General features: G+C 40.0%; 1 protein-coding gene across 1 annotated transcript in view; it reads right to left on the bottom strand.

Annotated features, from left to right (window-relative positions):
- Window positions 1-20,434, bottom strand: part of HHIP (hedgehog interacting protein) — a 119,495-nt gene that overhangs the window by 46,086 nt on the left and 52,975 nt on the right. The gene's annotated exons all lie outside the window — the stretch shown is intronic.

The following is a 20,434-nucleotide window of genomic DNA, read 5'->3' as shown; positions in this document are numbered from 1 at the left end:
TTTACTCTTTTGGCTTCTAAAAATATACTGAGTATTACCAGGGTCTAAATTACATTTTGCTGTCTGAAAGGAGACTATACCATAGATTTGTTTTAGCCCTTTAGGTAATACACAAACATAGAATGAAGAGAAGTCGAGGCATAAACAGAATATTTTTATTGTCATTCAAATTCAATTAATGGGTGGGACTTTTTTACTACCTGGAGGCTGTTAGGTGGCCTACACTAGGATTTCCCACACTGTCAAAGCTGATATTCCTTTGGCAGACTAAGAAAAGTTCTGTGACTATGCCCTGCCTGTCTGTAATATCTCTAGTCCCAGCCCTAAGGAGGTCCATTTCTGTAACTGTAACCACGAAAGTTACAAGTAATTATGAAATTGTGATTTGTAAAGGACAGCAAAAATGTTTTAAATGCATTTGACGTTCAGCATGATGGATGAGACTTTTTATGTTGAAAGTTGTTCTATGCAAAGCCTAATTTGGTAAAATGCACAGCTCTAATTAATTTTCACTTGAAATAATGGCTATACATTGTTTTTTATGTCAGTCATGGAAGAGAAAATTAACCCAGAATTGAGGATGAATATAGGACAACAGATTTCATAGTCTGTGCGACTAAAGCTGAATCTTCCTCTTTTTATACCAACATTTGCATAATTTTTCACCAGATAAAGTCAGTTTTAAGGGGTTGTCAGAAAAAAGTATGTCATTTTGTTTTGCCTAGTCAGTGCTATTGAATCAGGCACACCATAGATACACAGACTGGTAATCCATCTCTTTACCCCTTGTGATTCTTCAGGAAATAATCCTGCAGCTAGATCTGTTTTTATTTTAGATATTGATTTCTGAGTTCCAATCATGACCAAGTTACTTTGATAAAACTAAGTGACACAAAACAAATCTGAGTTTCTTTTTAAGCAGAGAGATGTATCTCCAAGTATTCTGATGAATGATCCTACTTATTAGTCAAAGACATGGCCACTCCTGTTCATCTTTCAGAGAGAAGAGTTCAGCTTCTGTAGGGAGGCCCAAGCAAATTCCACTCAAAGTCTTCCCAGGCAAATCTTCCAGACCAGGAAGTTTGCTGGTAAAGTCTCTTGTGGAGGTACGGAGGGATAAGCCTGGGGTAGACCCATTGACATATTTCTGGCTTGGAGTGTGCTTACAGTCTTGGGTGCTGGGTTGTGAACAGTGTGCATAGGTCTCCACCTTGGTGCTAGGACCCCATGTTGCAGAAGCATAGATGAGCACTTCCTGGCTCAAGGATATTTACACGAGTCAAAATAAACATGCCATTCATGATAAATTGTTGAAGGCATCAGCAAGGGAAGAACGCTGATCATTCTGCCTCTATAGATTCTACTTAGTACTTTACAAGAGCTTGGGGGTAAAAGAGGACCACGAATGAAAGATTATCTCAAGGCAGAGGAAACAGCAAAACGTAATGGAGGCCTTACAGTGAAAGTTACTACTTCAACAGCTTTGTGGAGGACCTAGTACAAACTTCCAGGTACTTTCAGTATAGCAAGAACTGGGTATTATATGAAATATTTGTGTTATAAGGTACTTGGTGGGGTGCTTTTGAAAGTAGAATTCCAAGATTGCTGTCCTTATTTGTCATTGCTGTGGCATTATATTTGTAGCTCCCTCACTGAATACAGAAAATGTCTTTGGCTTCCAGAAATGTATGAAGAGCAGCCTCTTCTTCTGTGTCCTGTCCCACTAGTTCAAAAAGAGTAAGTGGCCTCTAATAGACTCTTCAGAAACATTTCTCACAAATGCTAAAATCTGTGCAGAAACAAAGACCCTTGTTAATTCATCAAGTAGAATGATTAAATATTTGCTTTTTCTGGACTTTGGAATGTAATTGTATTTTCAGCTAAGTCCCTGATACACTATGAAACATGATTTGACAACGCTACTGTTTCCAGTTTGGCAGCTGTTGCAAATCTCATACTTCTTGTACCATTGCAGATACCATTTTCTGCACCTTACATTATGGACTAGGTTATACAGATACCAAATAAGATTCTTACATAGTAGTCATGTGAAAATTGCCAATTTTGAGTAATCGGTTTTGTTCATTTTTCAAGGTTTTAATGCTGTTTTCTGGGGGGAAAAATCCTCAGTTTTATTTTTTCAATTCTGGACTTCTTTTGTTTTAAGGTCAAAGTACATAATTGCCTGGTTAGTGCATGAAGCCACTACAGGCCGGTGTTAAGGTTTCTTGTATGCATTTTATTTTTTAATCTGAATATGTTTCATGGATTTTTCTAATATTTTGATTTTACTTTATGATACATCTCTTGATACATCTCCAGGGAACACAAGCTGAGTTCCTTTCTGGAAGCCAATAGAAAGTGTTAGGCCCTGGGATGCATTTCAATGTCCTTATTTAACTCAGGAAGGAGGAAAACCTATTTGCCTAGTAGTTTACTGGGTGAGGGATTTGCCCATGAAATGGGGAACATGGGGTATAGTGCTCGGCTGTAGAGGGGCTGAAACCACATTTTCCATTTTGCAGGAGAGTGTCCTAATGGTGAGGCATTGTAGGAAGGAGTGAGGACATTTTCCACCCATCCTGTTCCATCCATCCTGGATGGATACAAGTGCAAGGTGGAACCTGACTCTTTAGTTCATCGAGGAGGGCACTTTCCTGGGAGGTAGGAACATCTGGTTCTGGCCCCTGCTCACACTACTCTTAATACATTTTATCCATTAACTATTAATACAATCTGCATGTTAAAGGGCTTGACTATGCCTAGGGATTTTTTGAGGGGCCAAAATACCATTTTCTCTAATAATCTGTACATCTGAAAGCAAAAGGCCTCAAGCCTTTGGTAGGAAGCATTTCTGAGTTAGGACATTTACCTTGGGGAAAAATAATTACACGATGTAACGGCTGTTTATAGTATGTATACTAGACCCCATCTCCAAACTATTTCCTTTCTCCTATTGCACTGCAAACACCTCCACAAACTTGGGTCTGTTTCTGCCTATGTCATCATTGTAAATTCCATTTGCCAAGCCACTGTTATTTTTTGTGGTGGGGGGTGGAGAGGTTAGTAAAAACAGTCAGCGCCCAATAAATGCACACATTTTCAGACCAGTGTAAATCCTAATAAACTGACTTTTTTATTTTGAACTTTTTCAGTCTCTAAAGGAGACTCCTTTTGGTCTCCATATGGCAGCTGTAAGACAACATCATAGAGTGGTTCCTATAGAGTTACAAAAGTTTCAGTCTTAGAAAAGCACTTTAGAGAAAGAGAAGTTTGTGTTATCAATGTGGCCGGAACTGGTTGTTAAAAAGTGTCTGTTTCTCTACACTTCCTTTGAATGTTCAAATTATGATCAATCTAGTGGCAGGAGAGAGAGGATGCACTGAGTCTTTCATTTCTCTCCCCAGTACAACATGGTTGTAAATCTAAAAGGTTGTCTTTTAGTAAGGTGATCAGCCTCAGATGGTTGGTATCTGGGTGGGTGTTGACTTCTTTGGGCACTGGCACTCAGGCTTCATGTTTCAGACAGAAAGAGGCATAACTGCAAACCCTTGATATTTAGCAGGCACCAAAAGATATCCTGGCTGGTTCCTTGATTATAATGTATTTGTTACATGTCTGAGAATCTGGTTTGCTAAATATTCAATATGGTTTACTGGTTTACCAAATAAACTGTTTTTTTGCTTTAGTTAAGAATGTCTCTGTCTCTAGGGTTTGATGCTTTCTGCAACTTCTTTTTCCCAGAGGCCTAAGTTACATTTAATTTTAAAACATTCTTTACAAGGCCATCTTTGTACCTAGGATGCACAGATATATATCCCACTGAAGTCAGTAGGAATTATTTATGCATCTATATGAAGGCAGGATTTGATTCAGAGTCATTAAAGACCTAAATTAACCTTTTATAATAGATGAAGTGGCATCTTTGGTTTCTGCTAAAGTTCCATGTAGGTAATTACAAAAGTCCCATGTGTAGCTGAAAACTATTGAAGTGACAGCAATATAAAAGCATAGATTAAGGTAGTGTAAGAACGATACTGAAGCCATAGTAATCCAGAAATTATGTGAGAGGCAAGGATTTCTTAGGGTGATATCAGAACAGTCAAACCTGATACAGATTGTCTTGAATTCAAAAGCTTGTCTAATAGTATTCGCTTTAGATTCAGATTTGGCTGATGTGGGGGGCAGTGATTCGATTTGGTGATTCAGATCACTGTTCCAAATCCATTCAGCTGAATCTGATTTAAAGATTCAGCTGCCGCCGAATCTCCAAATCAAACAGGTCTCATCCCCTGCCTGCTCTCCCAGCCCCATCAATGGCTGCCCCACCCAGCCCCAGTGTTTTGGCTCTTAAAAAAAAAAAAAAAGCCCTGCACTCACCAGCCACTTGCAGGTAGGGGGGAGGGAGGGGCGATCACTGCTACCCCCCACTGCAGCAGCTGTTGAGTGTGGGGCTTTTTTTTTAAAGAACCAGGAGCTGGGGCCAGGCAGGGCAGCCATGGGGGAGGGGGGGAAGAGCAGGCGCGGTATGGGGGCTCATGGCAGAACCCCCCACACAGTGTGGGGCAGTGGGGATCACTTCCCCACCTGGCAGCAGCCAGGGAGTGAAGGGCTTTTTTTTCTGAAGAGCTGGGACACGGGCTGGGCAGCCATTGATATGGCTGGGAGAGTGGGCAGGGGTTGGGGGTGCTCAGGGGAGCTGGGGAAGAAGGCAGGGGATGGGGCCTGGCAGGGGTCCCCCCATGATCCCCTCCCCCCTCTACCAGCCCCTGCTACTCCCTATTTACCAGCACAGAGTCTGGGTCCAGCTCTCTGTGGTGGCAAGCAGGGACTGCCCAAATTTCTGAAGCTCTCCAAATCTTTTCCAGGTTGATTTGGAGAGTTTTTCATAGATCTGGACCTTTTTATTGGTCTCCCGATTTGATTCAGATTCAGAGATTCTGCTTCCAAATCAGGCCAAATCTCCTCTGAATTGAATAAGTACCCAAAGCTTCATACAGCCCTATTGTCAAACTCCAGCCCAGCTATATAGTTGATCTGATAAAAGATATCACCCTAAGTAATCCTTGTCTCTCACATAGATTATTTAATTTGGATGGGGCTTTGTCACTTCTGGCTGAAAACAAGTATTGCTTCTATGTGCATTTAAACAACTGTTGGGTTCCACTAAAGATCTGGCCATGCTCAGTGGTGACTGAAGTTATTCAGCTTTCTATAATTTAGTAATTTGTTGACTGTTTTGGGACCCTCTGTGATATTTTTCTGTCTTTATAGTTGTATTTTGTTGTAGCAAGTTCTTTTCTCTCCCCCCCACAAGTCTATTAAGCAGAACTCCCACTCTGCTTCTTAAGCAGGTATCTTTTCTTCTGCCATCATACTTACAAATGAATATGGAGTTGTGAACTGGCCACCATCTGACAGGCAGTGTCACCAAAATTAACACAAATTTAATGAGTACCTTGGCCTTAATATTTGAACATTTAATTTTATAGAGTGGCTGCCCCTTAAGAATAATCACTATAGGGCCTAATTCTGCATATCAGTTATAAACTTCAAATGACTCCTTAGCCTAATATTTTGCATTATAAAAATGCAATCAAACACAAGATGCTCTCTGTGAACATTTTCATAAGGAGTTTAAATAAGACTTTTTAGAAATTGTGGAGGAGTAGAGAGCATATACTTTATTTAGCATGAGCATACCATGTATTTTATATACCACAGTTTTGTCTGTATTGGAGGAATTTAAAGAGGGAGCCAAAATGAAAATAAGTGTACGCAGCTCCACAGATAACTCCATGAAGTTAAATTTATCCCACTGGTCTCCCCTTTACTTCTGACATCAGTTACAACAAAAACAAAGATTTTCATATGCCCTTGAGTGTTTTATAAACCATTCATTTTTTTTGCCTTTGTCTTGATGTTCACTGAAGGGTGCCAGCCATTAAATGCTGGTTCTAGTAATCTTTTTTTTTTTCTACTCCAGTTTTTGCTGTTCTGCTGGGCAAGTTTTTAATTTAATTCAAATGCAATCCCAATCCTCTGATAATGCAATTCTTCCAATCATCCCAAAATAGTATATGTCATTTACAAATCCAGAGGATGATCTAACACAGATCTATAGCTTGCTTCCCTCACACTGTCACAGTAGGAGAGGAATCTTGCTTCAACAAAGTTCCCACTTCTGGGTTGGAAGCAGTTAAAAGTTTTAAAACTGCCCAAAGCCAGCTAGTAATTGGGTGGTTCAAGGCAGTGACAACTAATTGGTAGTGCTTCACCGTTGAAAGCCACTGAAGGAATGCAGTGAATAAGCACACTCCCTCCAGTGAACCTGGCTACGTTTTGGCAACTCTGCTCCCCTATACCTTACCTCCTCCTTACCACAAACTGTCTTCTTCTGGTGGCCTTTCTGCAGCCAGGGATTGAAGTCCTTTATGCTGTGGAATTAACCTCCTTAGTCATGTGGTAAAACTATCAATTGGGAGTTTTGAAACTAAACTGCAATAAACACCAAGAATATTTACTGAATGTTACAAATCTTTCATTGACAGGGAGAATGGACTGAATGACTTCTCCTATTCAATCTTCTCCCTATTGCTTTCAGTTTTTACATGCCCCAAGAGGCCTCTTTTGTGGCAAAGAGATCTTTGAGCAGAGACAGTTAGTTTAGCCATGTTAGTCTGAAGTCAATCAAAAGGCAGGGTAGATACGCAACTGATGAAGTTAACATATCTACAGTGCCTTCTGAAAGGCATATTTTGCCACTCTGTTTGTTTTAGTGGATATCTCAATAAAACTGCTTTACTCATTGAAGCACCAGAGAGAATGGGCCTTGTCTGAAAAAGTTGGTTTATTATATTAATATTCACAAATACAAGAGCCCAATCATGATTTTTCAATCACAGAAATGCTTGATGTTTCCCTTTTAAAATGTTATTTGATCTATTAAAAGATTTTTAAACAACTTGTTAATATTATTTGGAGATTTTTTCCCTATAGGAATCCATATAATGCTATTGTTAAATAGTGACTTAGTTGGCTCTATCAATGTCCCATTTTGACTGCAGTATTCACAGAACACACATTTGGGCTGCTCATGCTAGCCCTTTTAACCATGTATACAAGACACATCTCTACCTGTCAGTAACATTTTTTTTCTAAAGTGCTTTATTTTTTAAAAAAAATACATGGTTTCTAACAGCGGAATAATGTTAATGAATTCAGTAAACCGTGTCATCATTCAATATAAAAACTGATTTTTTTTAAACAGTCCGAAATGTCAACAGATCATTTCTGCTTCTATTGCTGATACAAAAACAAACAGACACCATTTAAAAAACACTTACCCTGGTGCAAAGATTTCCCTAAGCTGTTAAAAACAATAAATTGTCATATATGTAAACATGAAGTCTACAAGACTTTGAAATCAATTGTGTAGGAAAGTCTTTCACTGAGAGATGAAAAAAGGGAAGAGTGTATATAGTGACACATGGCAAGTTTGACAGTAAACTTATGTAAAATGGGCCAACTGACAACAAATTTTGGACTCTGATAATGGAAAACAAATTCCTTATGTTTTACCAGAACTTTATATGGAAATTTAGGAATGTAATTCACAACAGAATAACTGTAATGATTATACTCTGCACATTAAATTAAAACCAGAAATCCTCATTTGTCTAATGCTAGATATTGAATAATATTGATTATCAAGCGAAATGTGGATGCAGTTGGGAAACTTGCCTGATGTTTTGCAGGATAGGGCATTGCCCTTACATTGCAAGCTCTTTTGAGTCTCCTTGCTAGTTAGTGTTTGCAAACTATTATGTTTAAAGCAAACTTAACCTTTACAGTGCCTGCTTAAATGCTCTGTACAGCAAGAGTTTTTTAAAGATTTAAAATACAAAAATTAAGGAAAGAGCCACGTAGATGTGTGTTTTATCATTGTCTATAGGCTAAGAAGGTAGTAAGACTTTATTGCCAGAGTCCTGGCATGCTACATTAAATGCAGACCTTAAAATGCACATTATAGCTAAGTACAGACAGTCAAAAAGCCAGAAGTTGAATTGACTCAATCTTTGCAGGTTAGTCTAAGCTGCAAAAATTGTACTGAACAGGCATTCACTTCTGATTCTGGAAATGCAGCCACATGCCTGCAGTGGCTCAGGCCAGAAGCCAGGGGGCTCTAGAGTATGCTTGGCTGGAGCAGACAGCTTGGACCAAAGCTAGCCTGCCCACCCTGTGAGGCGGGATGACGGTTTGCAGCGAAGGTACAAAGCATCCTGGGATGCAGGGAGACCGTGAGTTAACTTGAATCTGGAGGGGAACTGGGATAGAAGTTCATCACACTGATTTAGTCTAAATCAGTTAAGCCTGATACTATATTAATCTAGGTTTATCTTAAACCGGTTTTAGCCATTTTGAAAGCAGATTATGTGTACTGAACTTCTGTTATTACAGATTTGAATCTGTTTCTGATCACTTATACTGGTTTATGTGTAACTTCTGTCCCTAGCCTCAAAGTGCAGTGAATAGGCAGAGGGTCCTCAATCAGTTTACACCATTTGTATTTTTTCAGTATTTCGTTAAACTATTACCTGTATTTATTTATTTAAACTAGCCATTCACACCTGTGCCACGTGGCCTTGCAGTGACTACCAACTCAATACTGGTATTTTAAAAATATTCTGTAAAGGGAAAGTGATTTGAGTGGGTTGCCATTCAGTCAAACAACACTAATTTTATTGGAAGGTGGGCTATGTCCATGCCAAATTTAATCTTTTCTCTTGGTCATTAAAGACTGATGCTGTTCAAGGTAAAGCTGTAAAAGTTTTTTTTTAAAATAAGAAAACTGTCTTTTCCCCTTCTTTTTCAGAAACAGATAAACCAATTTTGTTAAAACCTACAAATGCACATGAACACATATGCACATATGCATGCATACACACACATGCATACACACACACACTTAAAACCTGTGCATATATAAGAAAGCCCCTTGAAGGATAAAAGGTACCAGTGTCTAAAAAACAGAGCTGGAATGGAAAATCATACGAAACCTTAATTGTAGATGTTGCTTATACTCCAGTTATAACCCTGCCTGGTGCTCTCTTTGAAGACAAGGCCCACATTTAGAAGTCTGAGCTCTGCTACTACTAGGCATAGTAAAATGGCAAAGCTTTACCTTTTCACCCACTGAGGAATGTGTGCACAAATTCTAGAGATATTCTGAATGCTGTTCTCTTGCCTCACATCCAAAGAACTTTTGGACTGCTGAAAACTGGAGAGGCATATCCACCTATATTTAGCATCATGCAATCAGCATACTTCTGATAAGGATGTGACATATTTTCAGAACAAATTCTGATTGCATACATTAATGGTTTTTCAACATATGGTCTGCCAAATACTTCATATATTCAGAATTTGTATTCTGAAAAGTCATAAAGTATAAGTATTCTGCACTTTTTTACTATAGCAAATACACAGGATAGCTTTTATTGAGCGCTGGATAAATAAGGTAATATGTAACACATATGTGTTTTTTACACATAAAATAATTTATATATTACCTTATTTATCCATTTCTATAATGGAAATGTGCGGAAAGGAAGACCACATGCTAGAGGATATGTGGTTCAGTAGGGTGGCTGCTGGATCCTTACTTCTGATGGGACAGAAACTTCCCCACTGAGATGTTCTCCGTGGATGCATCTACACATGCACTAAAGTGCTTTTCCTAATGTGGCTAAATCTTCTGCAGTTAGAAATGCATACAGACATCAGTTACCTTCTGTGAATATGATGAATATCACAGCAAAATCTGCTTCTGGAAGATTCCAGTATTTCTAAAAAGAATACATCATGCAAATTTTGTGTAGTCCAGAAAGAAAATTGTTTTAAAATGTTAAAATTCCCTCATTCTGTTTGCTTGCTAATTTCTACATACTGTTATTCCCATAAGATTCAGAGCTCAGTGGCTTTGTTTAGACCTCCATATGAGAAAGGCACCTAGGCCGTGTCTATATGAGATGCTGACTGTGTGCAGTTGTTACTGCACAGTCTTTTAGTACTTGTATACGCAATCAAAGTTACTGCACAGTAGCATCACCAAATGACTTTTAGGTGATGCTGACTGCACAGTAGCTCATCACTATTGTGCAGCAGCATCACCTCACACTTTGTGCCATGTGATGCTGCTGAGCAGTAGTAATGAGCTGCTGTGCAGTCGGCATCTCATGTAGACGTGGCCCCAGTCACCAAACACAAAATGTATTGCTTAAGTGACCAGGTACAGCTAGTCAAAGGCTAGGTAAAGGCATTCAAAAAGCCTGAGGTGGAATTAACCTAAATTATGCGGTTTTCTGTAAGTGGTGTAGTTTAGATTGGTAGCAAACAGAACACACATTTGCCCTTTGGTTCTGCCGTTTTTAAATCAGACGGTGTGTGCTGAACTTCTGTTCTGTTATGGGTTTGGACCAGTTTCTGATCACCTGGTCCAGTAAAAAATGTAATGTCTAGACCTGGCCAAGAGCTCCAATGCCACATACAGGCTCAGATACTGCCAATTGTTTGTTTATGATCAATGTTTTCAAAAAAATTGCATAATTTGTTCAAATGAAGAACAAATCCAGGAAAGTCTTGATTTGCTCGTGAACATTTTTTGAATAAAAAAGGTAGCTAACTCCATCAAGTAAATTATATTCTCAGAATGATTCACATGCATGTAGTTTTACACTTCATTAGAATAGAACAGTACAAAGAGGGTTAATAATTTGGGGGCAGACATTAGCATTTTAATGAAACATGCGAAATGGGAAAAGCTTAGTGGTAGAGGGTGTACATTTTGTTCCTCAGTTCTAATCTATGTGTATAACAGGAAAATGATGACAATCCATAGTAATGCTGACAATTCAGACGTATAGGAAATACCCATAAAGGAAACTAATTCCATCTGGCTTTGACCCAAATTATGTGAATGAGAAGTATGTTTCTTGTTCAGAACACAAAGATAGTTTCATGCATTGCATAGAAGGAATGTGCACTTTATGTACAATTATAAAAATGAATTAAGGTGTGGCATTGATATGGGATAATTAGAGGGGTCTGTTTGGATGTAACTGTGCTGTAGCACACTTATAACATCTGAATATACAAGACAATCAATCTTGATGAGTATGTCTCAAGTAGGGCTGGTCAGGAATATTTTGATGAAACACCTCTTCCTCCAGAAGTGCCATTTTGTTGGAACTGAGGATCTTTGTAGGAAAGGGGTTGTTTTAATAAATGTTCCTTTTAAAAATAATTGAAATTGTTGAAGCATGCACTTTTTTCAAATTAATAGTTTCATGCCTTCATTCAAAATTACTTTTCATTTTGAAAGGTGATTTATGGTAAATATGTTTCAAAGTTAAAATTGAAATGAAACATTTTTGAATTACTGAAACAAACACTTCAGTCAATCTGATCTGAATGTTGCGGGGTAGGGGATTCTGTTCACCACATTTTTCAAGATTTTGTCCCAATTGTTGATAATAATTTTTTTTAAAATCCCCAAAATATTAAAGATTAGAAAACTATTCCTGTTGTTTTCTAGTCTCAGTGCTCTTTGCAAGAAAAGCTGAGCTGACTATCAGAGAAATGCTCACCTTGGTTATGCGTTGGTCAGGTTTAAGTTCTCTCTCTGTTTGTGGCCTATCATGGTTCTCATTAGTTTATAACAAGGCTATGACCAGCACTTGGGAGTCCTCTGTTACTCAATGCTGGTGGGATGGATCTTTTGTTTTTCCAAGCATCTAGGTGATGGTTTTCATGTTATTAAATCATGAAAATGACTGCCTTGCAGGGAGAGGGAAATGTTTCAGATTCTTTAGTGGGTAAGCTTTTGAGCTGTTTCAAGAGAATTGCCTTGTGTCATTTGCTATAGACCAGTTTCTGTATTTTCCTTTTTAGCGGTGGTGGGTTTGACTCCCGTATAGTGTTTTAAGATGGTCAGGATCCTGGACTTGTCCTAATTTACCTTCACACCTCTTGTGATACAGACACACCATGGGTCAGCATGATCAGTGTTTGTCTGATGATATGATGGTAACAAATGATCTGTTACCTTAACTCAGTTACTGTAAATCAGTGGGTAGATTTTGATACTCCTGAATCATGGTGTCCTCCTTTCATGTCCATACACTGTCACAGATATTCTTCAGGGTTTTATATCAAGGCTGCTCACCCTCTGGCCCATGGGCCAGATGTAGCTCACAATATAATATTATCTGGCCTATGGGGCTCCCGGCTGGTCTGGAAACATGGTGGCACTGTTCCCCTATCGCCAAGTCTCTGGACTGATGGGGAGCCCCCAGAGCCCAATCCTGGCACATGAAGCAGAAAGTGAGTGGCGTTAGGTTCCAGAGCCTATCAGGCCTGCAGACAGGCCCCACACCATTAATCTGGTCCACAGGGCCAAAAAAAATTGAGCACCACTGCTTTAGATTGTACTGGAATACAGGATCCAAGAAACAAAGATGGCAAAGTCCACACCTAGGCTTTTGTCTTGTGGTGTGCAAGACAGGGTTCCAGACTTACTTGCACCAGGTGGCTTAACTTGTATAGTACATGAAACCCTTGGGTACAATAATGGTAAACTAATATGCCTGTGGTGAAGTGGGAGCTCCCCAACCATCCACAGTGCTGGTCTCCCACTGCCTCTGGGCACACTTCCTGCCTATCTCACCTGCCACATCTTACCGTTAAGTAATCATGATCTTAATTAGGCTGCCCTTTTTGGGCCCTGGTGTCTAGGGCCTTGAGTACATGCTCCTGCCTCCCCTTACATGTCCCATGCCTCACAGATGTTTCTAACAATTGTGTAAAGCTCCAGTCTGAGGCTGGGCCCAACTCATTGCAGTATTAGGCCTCTCATGATCTGCCCTGTTACAGGCCACACTCATACCGCCAGCACTCTCATACTCCACCGTCTCTTATACAGTCTCTGTCATACTGCCCTTGCTGGGCCTCACTTGTACCACCCCTCTTTTTCCCTGGGGCCACACTCACCCTGCCCTATCTTCAAGGGTCCTTGGGCTTAATTCCCTTCACTCCCTGGCCAGCAAGAGCACAGCCTTTTGGACATCCCTGCTGCCCTCATCCAAATGAGCACTGGGTGGTTTGCAAAATACTACGCAGACTCTGCCCTTGTCTCATAGCCGGGTAACCCCCCCACCCCCCAGCTGCTCTCCATATAGAGCTGCTGACTTTCCCCCTTATTTCTCCACAGCTTCTCCTGTGCTGCCCTCCAATCAGCTTCAGGCCCACCTGTGGCCTCAGGTACCTGAAGGCTCACCTGGGCCAAATTCGGTCCCCCAAGTTAACAGGACCTCAACTCATGCCCCCTTTCTCATGGCCTCAGCTGGTTCAGGTACTCAGATGCAGCCCTTCTGGTGCTTCTCTGCACCTTAGCCTCCCGTGAAGCACATACTCTGCCCCCTTCTCTGGGGGCCTGGGGTCAAACACCCCAGCAGGCTCAGGTGCCCCTCGTTAGCGTGCCTGGCCCACAACTCTCCTTCTTTCCCCAGGGTCTTATACCCCACCAGGTTCAGGTGGCTGCAGCTGTGCCTGGCTCCACTACCCACTCTGTCCTTCTCTCCACAGGGTCTTGCACCCCACCGGACTCAGGTGCCCTACATGGGTGTGCCTGGCCCTAACTCCCTCTGATGTTGCATTACTCACCCTAAAGTAGGGGCTGGGGTTAATAAGGTGCCCCTCCTTGCCTTTCACCAGGGTGGTAACTGGTCTGGCATTTCTTGAGGGCTACACCACTAGGAGCCCCACCAGACCACCCATCCCTGGTAGGGTGCAGTTTCAAGTCATACCCAGGGCTAGTAGCCTTCAAGCCACCCCATAGCTCTTGCCCTCACCTCTGTGTTGTTTCCAGAGGAGGAGCTCCACTGAGAGATGTCCCTTCCTTAGCACCAGGCAGCAACTGCTGCCTCCAGCCCTGCTGGCCTGAATCTTAAAATGGCTGTTTCTCAGGATAGGCTTGCACCTGCCTGCTGCCTGACCCAGTTCTTAAAGTGGCAGAGCACGATGAGTGCTCTGACACCCACCTTTCCCCTTAAAATGGTTCCTGGGGAGGGCTTTTCCTGCTGCTCAGCCAATAAGCTCCCACAGAGCTTGCAACATCCCTAAGTGATGAGCACCCCACTGGTGCTCCACCACAATGCCAATAACATGCAGTGGTACGTCTTGTGACTGATGGATTCTGTTCGGGCTGTTACTGCCTTAGAGACTTGTTTGATGGAAAACTCACATTTCAAGTTCAGTTTTCTGGAACTCAGTCCAGGTAGGCAGGGTTGAGCTCTGTGTTTGCTAGCTATTGTTCTCTGTGGAAACAATGAAAGTATTTTTGGCTGCACTATTCATGAAGAAGCAGATGTTGGAGGTCATTAGAATGTTGTTTCTATCAAGTGACAGTTAAGGGGAAAGTGAAGTCAGAAGGGAGTGGTTGTTCTGTGAAAAATGTGCTCTATTGATGTTTGTGTCTCTCTCACTTCTTGGCCTCTTGTAGGCCAAGATCAAGTGTGATTTGCTGTGAGAGTTCATTCTGATGCATAGTTTCTGTCTACTTTTACTAAAAAAGTTACCTTGAGGGCATTTGGTGCATTGGATTGGACCACATTTTGGAAAAGCTGGGCACGTCTACATGTGCGCTTTACTGTGGAGTACACTAATTTGCTCCACAGTAAATTGTCAATGTCTACACAATTAGGGTGCAGTAGATTAATTTACTGCACTGTAGTATAGTCCCATCAGACACAAGTAATACCCTACGCTGGAGTAAATAATTACTGTTAAACAAAAAGTGCAGACAGTGATACAGGAGCAAATTGCTCCTGGTCAGCCAAGCCAGCAGGGGCCCAAGGTTCTGCCTGCTTCCAAGCCTGAACTGCTCCACTTGGGTTCAATTTGTTCCTGTTGCAGGGGGCACATTCAGATGCTGCGCCCAGATTAGTTTACACCAGTACCAATTGTGCCGGGGTGAATTCAGCCTCATTAATTGCACATGGAGATGAGCCCAGCATATATAGGATCCGTGGATTCTGATGGATGTGTTGTGGGGGTGTTGATTGTTACAGCATTGGAGAAGTTTTGCATCAGTTGTTAAGGTAAGGCTGTGTCCCATTTGATGTCTGTTGAACAGTGGTGAGTTTGCTTCTGACGATGATTTAAATTTGTGGTGAAAGTCATGAGCCATCTGTTGAATCAACTTTTCTGACTTTACTATTCTTGTGTTAAAGGGAAACTTACAAAACAGCCCAGCTTGGGAAGAAAAAATCATAAGTTGACTGGATACTATGAACCAAAGACTGAACACTGATATTGACTTTATGGCATACCATGAGCTAACTGATTCCTCCTTCTTTTGCACTACAGGTGATAATGACCCTCCTTCCTTTTGATAGGACTTGATTTCCCATTAATCAAGCTTCTTTTCTTCTGTATTTGTCTTCTACCCCTGGCAATCTCTCTCCTCCGATTTTCATAGACCTACACACTGTTTTTAATCATCCCTGTGCCTTCATCAGAACTGTTGAAGAATCCCTTGCATTAGAAAGCTTTTCTAACTTTATCCCAACCATGCAGTTCATCCAGTAAAAGATATCACCCACAAAAATCCTTGCCTCTTGCATAATTCCTGGACCATCATAGTTACAACATCACTCTAACGCTACTAGTTTCTATCAAATGTATTCCTGATAGAATTGACTCTTTTTTTTTTTTTAATGAGCTTGCCAGTACTGTCTGAAGATCCTCATTATCTCACAGTTAGACTACATTCATTTCTTTTAATCCAAGTAATCAGAAAGGAGGTCTTTCCTTTGCAGGTAATGCAGAATGTACATGTACGTGTACATTTGCATGTCAATTGAAAATGGGTGATCATATATCTTTCTATTTTCAATATTAAGCCTATAGAATTTTGTATATATGTACATGCACTGAAGACTAATACACATTCATATCTAACATTTAGAGGAGGGCAAGTATATGCAACAATTTCAGACTTCAAATTGCAGACTCCAACTATGTACAAAGTTAGACAAGCTTTTGAATGTAAGACATTCCTCTTCAGAAAGATCTTACATTCGGAAGGTCTTACATTCGAAAGCTTGTCTAACTTTCCCCCAACTACATAGTTGGCTCAATAAAAGATATCATCCTAAGAAAGTCTTGCTTTTGCGTAATTTCTGGGCCATCATGACTACAACATCACTCTTACACTACCATTGTTTTTAAAGTAACTTGCATTCTACTTGCATACTTTAATTTTGGTGATCTTTTTTGTTGTTGCTAATATTTCCTCTTATTACTAAACAAATTTATTTTAAGTTAAATATATGCAAAGTAATGGAAATGGGTCCTTCATTGAAAGTGCTCAAGCTCCTTTCACTTCAGTGGTCTTATAGATACAGCAGCTTGCTCTTCCCCCATTTGTTGTTACATCCATATTTTTAAAGTAATTAAAATGATCTGATAAAGAGGCATTGATGAGTTTATTGAACAAAATTCCTGACAGGAGTACAAGTCACTTATTTTTTGTTTTCTAATAATTTTTATACAGATTTCTTTTATGGTCTGGAGCTAATATGGTGGTCATGCAGCTAAACACATTATCTTCACATCATTATAATGAAACATAACACTGGTATCCCTGACTTTATTAGCCAGGTTCACTGATATCTGACATTGTATATTTCCTATTATAAATCTAAATAAGAACTTACATTGACCTGTATTAGACCAAACATTAAACAATTTAGTAAGATTACTACTTTGAAAGGGATTAAAAAAATCTTTCAGACCACCAAGAAACAACCATAAATTTAAGGAAATATGAGGTTTCCACCATGTGACTTCCCCTGCAGAGTTATGCAACAGATTGCTGTTACTTAAAGGTCATACATAAAAAAAAATTATGGCACATTTTTAAAGAGATTTATAGAGTTTCTATTTATACAACTTATGTCAACAATTTAAAGGTATAGCTTACAAGAATAACAAATTAAAATCTAATCCTTATGAACCCTTGATAAAACATGGAGTGCTATGGTAAGAGTCGTTTACATAAGTGGTTTAATAAACTTATCTGCATTGATTGATGTGATACACGTAATTCGGTGATTAGTTGTTTACTAACTGTTGGGTACAGTTTGCTCATTTTTACACTAAAAATCATCTAGTTTCATCTCCAAAGGAAGTTTAATAAGTCAGAAATCTCTTTGTCATGTAGTTCTAATACAAACAGTGCTGAAACCCATTTTAGAAAAGTGATGCAAGCAAGTCTGAGGAATGACTTCTTTTTTCACTCGCTTTTTGAACTCAGTCTATAATTTATTTGCAAATTAAATGTTATTTAATAAATAAGATACCTGGATAACTGAAGAATTCAGACTGTAAAAATTATCAGGAAAGGAGAAAATATTTTTCTTACCACTTAAAACTTGTCACTTGTTAGTGCTCACAGTTTTACATGATCTAACATTTACTTCTATGAAACACCGTGTGCTTGTATGTGTGGATGTATTTAAAACATAAATCTAGCGAAAGGTGGAAACCTAAATAAGGATATTAATGATATTATTTACTACATTTTATATTTCTGTTTGGTTTGCTTGTTTTGTCTTGATTTATTAACCTTGCTTTGAAAGTAACTACAAAAATTAAATAAAAACAGAAAAACACCCCACCTCAAACTCTACAGAGGATCATTTATGACAATCTGGAGCCAGAGTCCCAACCCAGAAGGAACCTAATCCCATGCCCCATGTTGTGGCCTCATTCCTCCACAAGATGGCAGCAAGTTTCAGAGTTTATGTAAATAGTGGAATTCACACCTCTTGGGGCTCTTTAATCAGATTGCTAGGGTGTGGACACATGATACATTTACTCTGGAGTAATTTGACTTTGACTGGCTTTCTTGCCACCTAGTGATCAGGTGCTGTAATAGGCCTAGTACAGACAGCTAGTTCACAAGAGCTGGCTGCATACCACTACTTACTGTGGAGTAAATCTGTTTTAAATGTCATTAGTCCACAACCTCAGCGAATTATTAGTTACAAAAGTGTCATATTTGTCATACTTTATCTTCTCTGTAATGATGGCCACATTTAAAAGAGATGCATCATTTGACTCCAGGAGATAGGGATTCAAGCAGAGTGCTGACCTACCCTTTAATATACCCATGATATATTAAAATAATTAATTCATATGAGTACACTATCAACATATTGTTATTTAAGAGTCTTTGTTTTTCTAAATATCCAGAGGTATGAGATGCTCATTTATAAAAAATCAATTTTACTGAAGAAAAAAAGGAACCTACAGCCTAGGAGACCACATCCTCACATGCCTAACCATAAGCACTTGAATAGCTTCATTGACTTCAAAGTTAATCATATATGTATTTCTTACTGTGCTTAGAAAAAAAGACAAGTATAATAATGGGGTAAAAGCAACAAAAGAAATGTATTATTGCCAAGTCCTGGCCCCACCATATAGCCTAGTTTCACTGACTGCATACTAGGGAGAGGTTTACAGAATCAGGGAATGGTGTCCTTTATAAACGGCACCATCTTTGACTGCTGATCTCCTCACTATGAAGATTTTAGGAGCTGAGACTTCACTGACATGAATCACTAGCCCAGACCTCCAGTCCATGTCCATGGCATTGAGGTGCTCAGTACCTGTACTTTCTTATATCCTGGTTAGCTACAAAAAAGTAGTGGATTAGTTCTGCAATATTCACCTATTTTGATGGTTCCTGGTAAGGAATTTGCCCCTCTTCCCTCCTCACTGAAGAAAAATATCTGTAGTCTAAAACCTGGTAAATGAAGCCAGCACTTTGCAAGCATACTTCAGTTCTATAGTAAGAAAAAATAACTATAAAGAACTTTGGTTAAAACTGATCCAATAGTTTATGGGTTCATCAGCCAACCCAAGCAGCAATTAGGCTAGAGAAGATGTGATCATTTCCTATCTTTTATGACTGTTAAAGAATATAATTTTATTTTGTTTGCCAAAAAATAGTTAACACATGTCATATAACTGGATTAGGATTTGATAGTATCCATGGTCATTTTCAATATTAATGATTTTACCAATAGAAAATAAAATCAGTAAGAGTGTTGGAAAAGGATAACAGGTACAGAATTTTTAAAAGCTGTTTCTCTTTATAACTGCTGGTCTCAAATTTCAGAGAGAAAACACTAATAAAAGTTTCATTATGATGTCATTCTCATAATTTCCCTTGAAATAAACTAGTAAGTACAAATAATATTTGTAATGTGTGACATAATTTATGTAGCTTTCCATTGCTCAAACTTTTGGTTATATTTAGTGATGTTTCCTGTTTGTTATAAAGAACACCTTCTGGGTGGAATGGATTCCATTAACAAAATTGCTCTGAAGTTAAGCCATCTTTGTAAATTGTTTTTTAAAAAAAGGCCAAGAATGATACAAGTACCACAGTAGCAATTTACCAAAACGTGGTCAACTGTTGTGAGCTAAGGGCTGGTTTTGCTTTGAAGTCTATGGGTGCAGAAGAAAACAGGATCAGACCCAAGGTTTAATCTTAATAGCATTTATTTTACCAGAAAATCTATTATCATATTAATTTTATTCAGGAAATATTATTTCCCTCTCCTCCCTCCCCATGATATCTGTTTGTTTATAGTACTTTAGACTGCAAAAGCTTCCTCAAGCAACCAGACTTGTAACCAAACAAAATGTGTAATTGTTAGGCCTGTGCGAAGTGGCTAGTATTTGCTTCGGATTTGGATTTGGCTGATTCGGGGACAGTGATTCGATTCGGTGATTCAAATCACTGTCCTGATTCAATTTGGCCGATCAGGCAGGCCCATTCCCCACCCCTCTCCCAGCCCAGCAATGGCTGCTCTGCCTGCCCCAGCTCTGTTAAACTCTGCCGCCTCCCAGCTCAGTGGGTGCTGCCAGGCAGGAGGCAATACCTGCTGCCCCCCACTACCCCATGCTGCATGGGAGGCTTTGCACAAGTCCCCCAACCCCCCTCTTGCTCCTCCAGCCCCACCATGGGTGCCCTGCCTGGGCCAGCTCCTGCCCTTTAATAAAAAAAAAAGTGAAAAAACCCCTGGACTCACTACTCCTGCCGGTGGGGGTGATTTCCACTGCCCCCATTGCCCTGAGCCATGTGGGGCGTTCTGCATGAGCCTCTGAAGCCCCGAGGCCACTGGAGGAGTGATGAGTCCTGGGGCTTTTCTCAGCTTTTTTTTTTTTCTTAAAGGGCCAGAGCTGGCCCAGGCAGGGCACCCATGGGGGAGGGGGTTGGGGAGGTCATGCAGAGCCCCCCCCATGCAGTGTGGGGCAGTGGGGGCAGCAGGGATCAACCCCTGCCTGGCAGGACCCA

This window comes from Crocodylus porosus, unplaced genomic scaffold, assembly GCF_001723895.1.
Source record: "Crocodylus porosus isolate Cpor-Errol unplaced genomic scaffold, CroPor_comp1, whole genome shotgun sequence".
Lineage (NCBI taxonomy): Eukaryota > Metazoa > Chordata > Crocodylia > Crocodylidae > Crocodylus > Crocodylus porosus.
Note: the sequence above shows the minus strand (reverse complement) of the source record. Positions and strands in the feature narration are given on the sequence as shown.